Genomic DNA, 11,841 nt, shown 5'->3' with positions numbered 1-11,841 from the left:
GACGTGGTATAGCCTCGTCTTCCAATTGAATGTGATGGGAGAAAATTAAAGGACTAATACCTTTGATGTCAGCTATCATCCATCCTAATGCATCTCTTTTTTCTTGCAACACATTGATGATTTGGCGCTCTTTTGTGGCATTGATCTTGGAGGATATTATGACAGGAAAAGTGTTGTCAGCTCCCAAGAAAACATGCTTAAGACCGTCAGGAAGTTGGGCCAACTTTGGTTGAGGAGCTTGTTCAATGGATGGTTTTGGTGTTTCTCGATCTTGAGGGAGTTCCTCAAAGATTGGATTCCAAAACATGGTTCTTCTAGCCTGTGAGTGTTTGACGATTTCAGGGTTGATTATAGACTCATCGGCCTCAGAACTTTCTGAAATTTGGAAGTGGTGATTAAAATGACTAGACATGTATTTTGATTCGACCTCTTCCGAAATAAGTGTACCGATCAGATAGGATTGGAAACACTCATCGTTATCAGGTGGTTGTTTGTCGATGTGGAAAACATTCACTTCTAGAGTCATGTTCCTGAAAGAGATTTTCATGAGACCATTCCTACAGTTAATGAGTGCATTTGCTGTTGCGTGGAAAGGTCTACTGAGAATGATGGGAATTTTGGACTCTATACTCACTTCAGATTGAGTGTCCAAGATGAGAAAATCAACAGGGTAATAGAATTTTTCAATTTGAATCAGAACGTTTTCTACTATTCCCCGAGGTTTCTTAACTGATCGATCGACCAATTGTAGCACCACAGATGTGGGCTTGAGTTCTCCTAGACCTAATTACAAGTATATTGAATATGACATGAGATTTACACTTGCTCCTAAGTCTAGAAGGGCTTGACCAAATTCCTGCTCCCTAATTTGGCATGAGATGGTGGGACAACTAGGATCTTTGTACTTAGGCGGTGTCTTATAGTCAATTACCGCGCTAGCTTGTTCCGCCAAGAATGCAGTTTTATTGACATGGTGCTTTCTTTTAACGGTGCACAAATCCTTGATAACCTTGGCATAAGCCGACACTTGTTTGATCGCATGCAACAATGGCAAGTTGATATTCACTTGTGTTAAAAGGTCTAGGATTTCACCATGATTTTCCAGTACCTTTCCAGTGGATTTCAAAGCTTGAGGAAAGGGTGCCTTTACTGGAATGCTTATTGGCACATCATCATCTGGAGCGGGCATTGACCTACTCATTGTCTTAGTTAACGGTGAAACCATACTTTGACCACTTTGAGTAGAGATGGCATTAACCTCTTTGAAATTTGTATCTGCAGAGGAGGAGGTTTGTGCCATGTGTTGCCCTTTTTGATGGATTAGAGGTTGAGCGGGAAGTCTACCATGCTCTTGAATCACCAAAGTAGTGTTTAGCTTTGTCATTTGGATTTTCATGTCTTTCATTTCCTCTACCATTTGTGTGAAACAAGATTTGAGCTCTTGAGTTGAGGCTATTTGAGTTTGCACAAGAATCTACAAAGTATTCTCTAGAGAATTACTTGACTGCATGTTATTTTGAGGAGCAATGTATGCTTTTGGCGGTTGTTGTTGCTCAGACCTCCATTGGCTTCCAGATGCTTGGTTTGAATCCTTCCAGCTGAAATTTGGATGGTTGTGCCAACCGGGATTGTAAGTGTTTGAGAAAGGGTTATAAGGCTTCTTGTAATCCCCTAAAGCATTGCATTGTTCCTCATTTCCTCCTCTTAACTCACCAAGAGTTGGGCACTCTTGCGGTTGATGTTCCACCCCTCTACAGATGAAGCATGGATCTCATGTCTCTACCTTTGCAGCCATGTGGATTCCTCTACCTTCTTGAGATTTGAAAGCCTCGAATTGTTGTCTCAATGATTCAATTTGGCTTTTGACGTTGTCATCTTCCCTTAATTGGTAGATTCCAGTTGATCGTGGCTTATCCATAGAACTCGGTCCATTCCATGTGTAGGAATTTTTAGCAAGATCGTTGAGGTACTCGAAAGCTTCATCGGGATCTTTTTGAAGGAATTCGCCATTGCGCATCATTTGTACAAATTGTCTTTGTCCGGTTGTGAGACCGTCATAGAAATAGCTTATCAGACGCCAACTTTCGTATCCATGATGTGGGCATTGATTTATCAAATCTCTAAGCCTCTCCCAGACCTGATGGAAAGTTTCATGGACTTTCTGGATGAAAGTAGAGATTTGCCTCTTGAGGCTGCTAGTCTTATGGGGAGGGAAATATTTGGCAAAGAATGTTTTTTTCATTTCATCCCATGTTCCGATAAATCTAGGCCTTAAGGAATACAACCAGCTTTTTGCTTTGTCTTTGAGAGAGAAAGGAAAAAATTTCAATCTCACAATGTTGGTGACATCAGCTCGGTCGTTGAATGTAGCCACCACCTCTTCGAATTCCCGTATATGCACGTACGGACTCTCATTTTCCAACCCATGGAAGGTTGGTAAGAGGTTAAATCATGCCAGGTTTGAAATCGAAATTTGGCATATTGTTGGGATACATTATGCATGAAGGTGTGGTTGTACGCGTAGGATGTAAATAATCCTATAGCGTTCTTGGTTGGACTTCATATTGATGAGCCATCGTGGGTGGTTCAGGAAGTCTCGGTGAATCGGAAGTATTTGAACGAATGGAAGAAAATGACGAACTAGGTGAGTTTTCTAAAGTTTCTACTTGTTGTCTCACAAATCTCCCTAGTGCATTTCTGTTTCGTGGCATAAATATTTTTTTATTTTGTAAGTATTATAAGCGCAAGTGTGTAATAGTGTAATAAATATACACCAAAAATGTTCTCAGGCCAATTGGGAAGGCTGCCAAGGTACCACTTTAGGCCCAAGAACTTTTCTAGAACTCCCCGAGGTTCTTAGAAAAGGTTGGAGGGTAACGCTAACACAAACCTTATTTAAGAACCAATTCTAAGACAGAAAATAAAATAAAACAAAAAATAAATAAATAAATGAATAAAAAAAATTACTAAGGAAAAATAAAATAAAAGAGAAATAAAAAAATTATACTACTTTTTTTTATATAGAAAAAAAATTAATTTACCAGGCAAACCTTTAATTGTAGAATTACCTCCCCGGCAACGACGCCAAAAATTGATATCACCCAATAACTCCTAAGCGGTTGCAGTAGTAATCACGCTATGTCGTATCCACAGAGAGGTAAAATACAAGTAAAAAGAAAGATTAGTAAATTAGAAATAATAAACTTTGAAATAATGTAACTTTGAAAAAGAATATAAACATTAAATAAACAAAATCGAGAAATTAGAATCAGAAAGAATATATGGAAGACATAAGTTTCATGCATGCAAACATATATATATTTTAATAAAATTGATTCATTCTACTCAACTATAATTCTACACCATTAATTATAGTTGGAAAATATATATAATAAAGCTCACTTTAAAATATGTTCTTTAATTAAATTATACTAACTTCTAATTTTAAACACCTATCATATTATATACCTTAGAGCGACAAAATACCAATGGTAGAATGCAGTAAAAATCATATAATATAAACAATATCCTAAATTAAATTAAGAGCCTAAATTACATAAGAAGAGCATGATTAGACTTATGTAAAAGACACTAAAATTTAGAAGAAAATAAATTTAATTGCAACAAAGATATAGAAATGAAGAACAAAATAAAGAATCAATATATTAAAAATAAAATGTGAAACATGAACTACACTCTAGCCTTTCCACAAGAGAATTTAGCCTAAAATATGCATTGTTTTCACTCAAAGAAATGTAAAAGAAAAATAGGAAAATTAAGAAATAAGTGTTTTTCTCTTCAACAATTCCTTCCACAAGCTGATACTTTTTTTACTCCATTTGGTCCTCTATTTATAGTGAAAAAAATGACCCAAAATATGTTAAAATCGTGTACTAAAGAGTGGGAAAAATGACTGCAAAATAGGTGCAAAGTAGGAGACAGCAGTCAGATCGTGGCAGCTGCTTTGTTGGGGCGTGGGGAGCAGCATGACGACATGGCGCACATTGGTTGGCTCGGGTGGCTGGCGCGTCAGACGGCGTCAGGCGGCTGGCAGCTAGTGGGACCCGCAGCGTCAGATGCGTCAGGTGTGTCAGCGTGCGTCAGGTGTGTCAGCTTCGGCGCAGCTCGAGGCTGGAAGGTCACGTGGGCTCAGCTGAAACTTTGGTTTGGGCTCCATTTTGGTCCTAGTCTTGTCAAAAATACCACTTTATCATCATTCTTTTCAATTATATTTCTTTCTTTCTTCTTTCTTTTTGTTTGTGTCAAAAGTACATTTTATTTCCTGAAAATTAAGCACAAATTAAATCAAAATTAGTATTTTCAAATACAAAACATATGGCAATAAATCCATGAAAATATTAATTAAAACTCAATTAATTTTAAACTTTTAATACTAATAAAATGATACTTTTGAACACTAATCAGTCGTCTAAAGAAGAAATAAGGTAGGCCTAAGAAGAAACGCCATCCTTCCAATGGAGAGAAAGTGGTTGTAGAATGCAAGTGCAACATATGTGGAGGTCTAGGCCATAATAAGGCAACTTGTAAAGTTCGTGTTTGAAATTTATGGCATCGATGTTAAACTTTTTATTTGGGTACTAATGGTGTTTGTTAATCTTTTTATTTGTGTATTAATGGACTTTGTTAATCTTTTTATTTGTGTATTAATGGATTTTGTTAATCGAAATGGCATTGCTTATATAAAAGTCTAAGGAGAAATATACTATTGTGTATCATTAAATAACCATCAAAATGACATTGTTTATATGCAAAACTAAGGAGAAATCAAAATAAATGTTCTAACATATAGAAAAAGTCAAGGGTACACATTCTCGTAAAAAATGTCGATGCATAATTTATCCCTGAAGTACTGAATGTGGTCCTCGATGGCATATGATAAGGGAATGTCTCCAAGAATAAACTCCAAGTGCTTGATGGCGAATATGCCGCAATCTCCCTTGAAACCAAGAAATCGCATTTGTGAGTGTATTGAAAATTAAAGGAGAACAGTGTTATGAAAAACTGAAGTTAGTATGTCTAAATACTTGGTTCTAGACTGTGGGAAAATATTAGTGGACATGGGTCGCCAATCAAAGTTTGGAACAGTGATCTTCGGTCTAGCTATTTTCAACTTGGGGTGTCCTTTAAACATACTAGAAGCGTTGAGTAAAGATGGAAGCAACCTAGTCCAAGGCTCGATCAACTCAGACAACTTATTATGGCTAAAGTTGGAATGATCTGAGTCAAATACAGTGATCATCCAAACAGTGAAATTTATTTCGCAAAGGACCCAATGACGATTTTACAAGCACCAGTGGAAGTAGACCTCGTTGCAATCACCCCAAGGCTTGCTGTATTTTTTAGCATCTTCTTTCATGAAATTAAGAATGTCCTCATCCCATTGGTAAGTCTTGCTTTTGTTCTTGAAGTCCTCATATCTAGTAGGATTATACTGTGCAAATGATGAATCAAGTACGGTGGCTTTCACGGGGTACGTCTTCGACAACTCAAAAAGACGTCTCCATATAAGATAATTCGCAGCGTCGAGATGCTGCAAATATATAGAGTATCTTTAAGGAAGAGTGGATTGTTAAAATGAGATGAATGTGTTGACTGCAAATATAAAAGACTTACAGTTTCTGCCGACCATTCTTTTGCCACCTTCAACTTCAGGAACCAAATAGGGGTGCCATCACAACATTCCAACTTCCTCGGTCTGCTGTTGTCAATCTCACCGAGTACCCATCGGTTAAAAGTTGTCAACATATCTTGATCCAACACCTTTAAAGGATGGATCGTAACTGGGTCCTTGAACTTTGGTTTCTTGGCTGCTGGAGTATAGTCCTCGTACCTTATTGGTCTCTGTTTAGTGCGCTTACCTGTAACGAGAGAAATTAGTATCTAATCTCTTTAAAACATGTAAAAACTCATGGATTAGTAGTACCTAAGACCGTCTGCACTAGCTGAGAAGGTGTGGCTTCTCCAACAGGAGGCTTGTAACACGTGGGGAGAATGTCGTACTCTACATCCTCTGCTGGAGTAGGTGTAGGAGTAGGTATACCACCAAGTGTTGCCAGCTTCTCTAATATCACTTCTTGATTCTTAAGGACGATACCTAGAGTGGCCTTAACCTCGTCCACTACACCTGATAGTCTGGCCATCTCAACCAACAAAACCTTGTAAGCCCCAGGAGCAGGAGCAGAAGTAGGTTCTTCACTAGTATCTTGAGCAGTCTCCGTTGGGGCATCCTCCACAAATATGCCAGCCTCCACGGCTATCTCAGTCACCGCAACAGCCTTTGCCTTAGGATCATAAGGTCTTCCATCCTTTGGTGCAGGCTGGATCATATCCTGTAGCATCGCATACCTAGGAGTATCCCCCTCTATCCTCTGATATATGGTGTCGAAGAAGTCTCGCTCGTCTGGTAGAGGCCTTAGGATAGAAATGCATGACAGCTGTAATGGAAACAAAACAAGCAAATTAGAAACGACATAAGTTGATTAGTACAATTCAAAAGTTCTTGAGTTATTTAAATTTAATATAACTTACATGTCTCCTCGCAAGTACATCCTTCACATCCAAATGCTTTGGTTGGCCTGTGCTCTCCCACTGTAGCATCCTAGGAACTTGAATCCACAGGGCTTGGCATATTCCTTCTACAAATCAAGAATCGTCTTGTATGCCCAATATTGCAAGGCTAGTGGATACCCCTTGTAAGTGTACTTTGCCTCCACCTGAACACCCTTAGAAGACTCCACATCAGTGATCTTCTTTGCCTTCTTACCAGGTATTGTAGCACCAATCACTTTCATATCTCTACTGAATTGTTTCACAGTTGTATTGAATGAAAGGTAGCCCCACGAATACTTCTCAAAATAATCTAAATCCTCGACCATCGACAATGAATCTCACCAAATAACATTGATGTGAGGCACAAAGTAGCTACTGCATGCCATCCTCAAACTAATGGGTAAGTTGAGTTATCCAATAAAGAGATAAAAGGTGTTCTTGAGAAAGTGGTGAACCCCAACTGCAAAGATTGGTCCAAGAGGTTAGATGATGCATTGTGGGCCTATAAAATAACTTTCAAGACACCATTGGGGATGTCACCATATCATTTGGTGTTTGGCAAAGCTTTCCATTTATCGGTGGAACTTGAGCACCATGCTTATTGGGCTATTCAAACACTCAATATGGATTTGCAACTTGCAGGAGAAAAGAGAATGTTGTAGCTGAATGAATTAGAAGAGATGCGCTTATTCTCTTATGAAAATGCCAAACTTTACAAGGAGAAAACAAAAATATTGCATGACAAGAACATTTAACCAAGAGTGTTTGAAGAGGGCCAGTGAGTCTTGCTTCTTAACTCGTGTTTGAAGCAATTTTCGGGCAAGCTCAAGTCAAGATGGTCGGGCCCATTCTTGGTGGTTAAGGTGTATCCCTATGGAGCGGTGGATTTGCGTGAAGTAGGCTCCGGAAGAGAATTCAAGGTTAATGGACAAAGACTAAAATCAAAATAAAACACAATGCTAAGAAAGGAAAGAAAGAACTCCCTTAATTTACTCATAAAATTCCACATCAGATAGAGGACGCTCAGGCTCGGTGGGAGGGGTCCATGGTCCCAGGATGGCATTGGAAAAGTAGGGGAATTCAGGGAAGGGCTGGGTGAAATTGTTATGGAATGCTTGCTTCATGACATCATCATATTCCTTTGTGTAGGTCCAGAACTGGTGCAATTTGTCACATAGCAACCCATATCGAGCATCTTGTTGATCAAGACGAGTGTAAATGCCTGCATAACGCTTAGGACGCCTGGAACTAGCTCTAGTGGGCGAAGTAGGTGGGCTACAATCGGGGGAGGCTTGCCCTAAAACACCCTTTAGAACCTTGTTGATGTTCCCCCGAGAGAATTTTCTCGTATTGGCCACTAGTTCTTCAGAGGGGCCATCACCAATAGGAACGCTAGCTACTCGGCAGAGCATTGTGATGGTGGAGAGGAAGAAAAGTTTACCAGCAGACTTTGAAACCCTTTTCTGCATTGCTCGACGAATGATGGTACCCACATTAATGGTGATGGTTTCTTCACTCATCAAAGCATATAACAAAAGCAGACGATCTTCAGTCACTGTCTGATCATGAGTAATGGGATCCAATCGACGACGAAGGAAATCGTTCCATACTTTGGCTTGGGAGATAAGTCTTTTTCGACCACAATCACACTTCCCTTGGTCTGAGACCTTCCATTGGTTGCTTGAATGGTCAATGTCAGTAGGGTTTGGTTGATGTTTTCCTCTGAAAGGGTTTCCATGAAACAGGTCTACTCATCTGCTATGTCTACCAAACCATGTATCATTAATTGCTTTTGGAGAGCATTCAACGGGGTTCCCTTGTACCATGACTATGGAGTCGTCAATGTAACATCTTGGATTTCCTAATATGGCCTAGTACCTTGATTAGGGGGCTAGGAGGGCAATAATTGGTTTAACATATTATTTTGTGATAATATGCATGAATATGTGAGTTGTATTATTATATGGCTGTATTTGCATGCATGTGGGCCCGTTTCTTATTAGAAGGGAATTTTCGTAATTTTGACTCGTTAGGGGTATATTTGAATATATGATTATATATTTGTGATATATGATGAGACCACATTATTATGTGGATATATTTAGATTATTTGGCACGAGACGATCCTAGCAAGCAAAGTAGCGGTTTGGTCATAACAGGGTCAAATACCGGCCTCGAGGCGAGCCTAGGGGTAATTTGGTAATTTAGCACATGACTAGGAATTTTTGGGTAATGGGAATTTTATTTGGAGATAGTTGAGACTTATTTAAAGAAATAGTGAATTGTGGTGGTAAAAGACCAAAATGGCCTTAAGGGCAATAAGTGGCTAATTAGGGGCTTAAGGGCAAAATGGTCATTTTGGTGTTAAATTAGTGACTTAGTCACTTACCCTTGGATGAAGGAAACCTCAAAACAGCAACAAAACAAAGTTCCCTCATTCTCTCCTTCTCAATCTCTTGAAAATTTTCATTGAAAAGCTTGGGTTTTTGAAGGATTTGAGCTAGGAAATTGTTAGGGTAAAGCTAGGAAGCTATCTGTAATACCCCGAATTCTCCGATGTATTTAGCGGCGTGAATAGTAGGCCGGGAGGGCCGTACTTGCTTAATTATGTTATTAATTGATTAAATGCATGTATATGTTGATTATATTATGATATGATGTGAAATGCATGCATGTGAGTCCATATTTGTTTATACAGGGGTGTGATAGTAATTTGGCCCGTTGAGGGTAAATTGGTTATTTGAACGCATGTTGGTGATATAAATTGAGACCACATTATGATGTGGGTTTGTTCGAGCCATTTGGCATGAGACGATCAAGGAAATGTTAAATATCGGTTTGGTCATAACAGGCTTAAGCTCGGGGCTCGGGGTGAGTCTCAGGGTGTTTTAATGATTAGAGTGTTACCGGGCATTAAAGGGTAACGGGATGTGAAATATTGGTGTTTGAGAATTTTGAGATTAGCGGGAATTGGGAAGCGTTAATTATCATTAACGGTGTAGGTGGAAAATGTCAAAAATGCCCTTGAGTTGACTTTAGGAGCTTTATTATGCCTAGGGGTATAATGGTCTTTTGGTATGAGGATATATATAATGTATGGGTGGCTGTAAAATAGAAACCAAAACAGAGTTTGCTTCATTTTCTCCTTCCCGTACACTCATTTCCCTAGTTCTCTTCTTTGGAATTTTGAGCTTAAGTGTGGAGCTAAGCTAGGAAATCAAGGGGCTAAGGTTGTGGTTTTGGTTCAGCCATTGGAGAGGGTTCAATACTAAGTTTGAGGTAAGCTTTGATCTTTATTTTTTACTGGTTTTGCTCTGTTTTCAATCATGGTTTTCAGCTCTTGAGTTAGGTGTGGAAAATTGGAATTAAAGGAAGTTCTTGAGGTGTTTTACTTGGGTTATGATGAGGGAGATTTTTGAGTGTTGTTTAGGGGTGTTAATGGGTGTTTGAGAGAGGTTTGGGTGGTGTTTAAGTTGGGTTTGAAGGGTTGGTTCTAAGTGAAATCGTAGAGGAAGAAAAACAGGGGTTTTGGCTGAAATGGGCGTTGCGCCGCGGCATGGCCAGGGTGTGCCGCGGCCCTTGGGAGCTGCTGGGTTTGGCCGCCTCTGTTTGAGGGGCGGGCCGCGGCATGGCCAAGGAGGGCCGCGGCCATTAAGGGATTTTTGGCCAAAGAGAGTGTTTTGGCTCGGGGATGCAAGCCTAAGGCCTCGGGATTGAACCTACTACCCGGTTGAGTAGTGTTTGAGGTCCCGGAGGTTAGGTTTTGGTTTGGGAACCTTTTATTATTCATTTTATTGATGGAATCCCATGATTTGGTTATGACCAGGTAACCGCTAAAGGACCAAAAGGTCGATCGTTCTCAGGGTCATTCTTTTATCTGTTCTAGCTCGGACCAGAGGTAAGAAAACTGCACCCCAAGTGTGACATGCGTGGATATTCCTGAGGCATGTTGAATGTGAGAATATGGACATGGATTATATATGGAATGCTTAGCATATGTTGCTCATTTGTGCATGGCACTGACTTATTAGTCAGGTTTGACAAGAGTGCTAGTATCACTGTGAAGCTGTGACTTATTAGTCGGGTTCGGCAGTGGTATTGGGCATTGGTCACGATGAGCTGACTTATTAGTCAGGACGGCTTTGGCGTGTGTCACGCAAGTCAGTAAGATTGGATCCAATCGATTATTAGCATTGAATGACTCAAGGAGCATTAATGCCTGACCGACCCTGAGGGTCGATGAACAAACAGAGCTTGGAGGCTAGTGGCTTACTCAGCAGCCACTCTCCCGCTAAAATCATGTGATGATTCATTTGCTTGTTGAAAGCTTTATGGTCAGTGTGATTATAACGATAATCATTTGATAATGTTTATGTAAAGTGTTATGTTTTCTTGCTGGGCCTTGGCTCATGGGTGCTATGTGGTGCAGGTAAAGGGAAAGAAAAGCTCACCTAGCCTTGAGTGGAGAGCTGATGTGATGGTGTGTACATATGCAGCCGCTTGACTGCCACGGTCAGGGTGTTCTCAGAGGAACTAGGGGGTTTACCCTATTTTTTTTTTGCCGCTTAGGTCGGCGGGGTTGTAAATTTAAAACTGTAATGACCATTTTGTACTGAGAACCACTTGTAAATGTTTTGTTTAGCTCTGCAGAGCGGTTTGTAATAAAATCTCCATTTCCTTTTCATTGGTTTTATGCCTTAACCCGTTAATTACACTTAGAGCACGTTTTTGACCAAAGGACTCAGGCAATGAGTCAAATTTCCGGTCCACCGTTCACCGTAACTATTCTGGGGTAGCCAGGGCGTTACACTATCTCACCTAGTAAGGTAATGATTTCAACCTTGATCTCCCTGAGTTTCTGATTGTCTCCTGCTGATGCTCTTAGTGTTCTTGAGTTTCAAAAACTCAAGTGTTGATTTTGAGTATTAGTGGTGATTTTTGTTGGAGTATTGTGTTTTTGAGTTATGTTGGAGGTACTATAGCTGCTTTGTGGTCTGTTATAGGATTAGGACAAGTTTGGGGTCAGATTTGAGGTTTGATACTCGGAGAACACAAAGAGAAAAACCCAGAAAATTGGGTTCTCTGGCTTTGGCACTGTAGCGCCAAGTAAGTGGTGCTACAGCACAAGTCGGGTGGTCAGGTTGCCATTTCTGACTTTGGCGTCGTAGCACCTGGTAGGTAGTGCCATACTGTTTTCCATGACATAAATTTTTGTACTTTTTGGGGTTTTGGCCCGAGGGCTCGGGGGACGATTTCACCACCCTGTTTGGT

At 40.0% G+C, this 11,841-nt stretch overlaps 1 non-coding gene across 1 annotated transcript; it reads left to right on the top strand.

Moving 5' to 3' along the window:
• The first annotated feature begins 2,087 nt into the window (after nt 1-2,087).
• On the top strand, nt 2,088-2,194 carry LOC133820469 (small nucleolar RNA R71). Its single transcript, XR_009886877.1, has one exon. It is a non-coding gene; the product is annotated as a small nucleolar RNA R71 (small nucleolar RNA).
• The last annotated feature ends 9,647 nt before the right edge of the window (nt 2,195-11,841 follow it).

This window comes from Humulus lupulus, chromosome 2 (assembly GCF_963169125.1).
Source record: "Humulus lupulus chromosome 2, drHumLupu1.1, whole genome shotgun sequence".
In the NCBI taxonomy this organism is placed as follows: domain Eukaryota; kingdom Viridiplantae; phylum Streptophyta; class Magnoliopsida; order Rosales; family Cannabaceae; genus Humulus; species Humulus lupulus.
The sequence above is the reverse complement of the archived record's forward strand: the minus strand, read 5'-3'. Positions and strand labels throughout refer to the sequence as shown.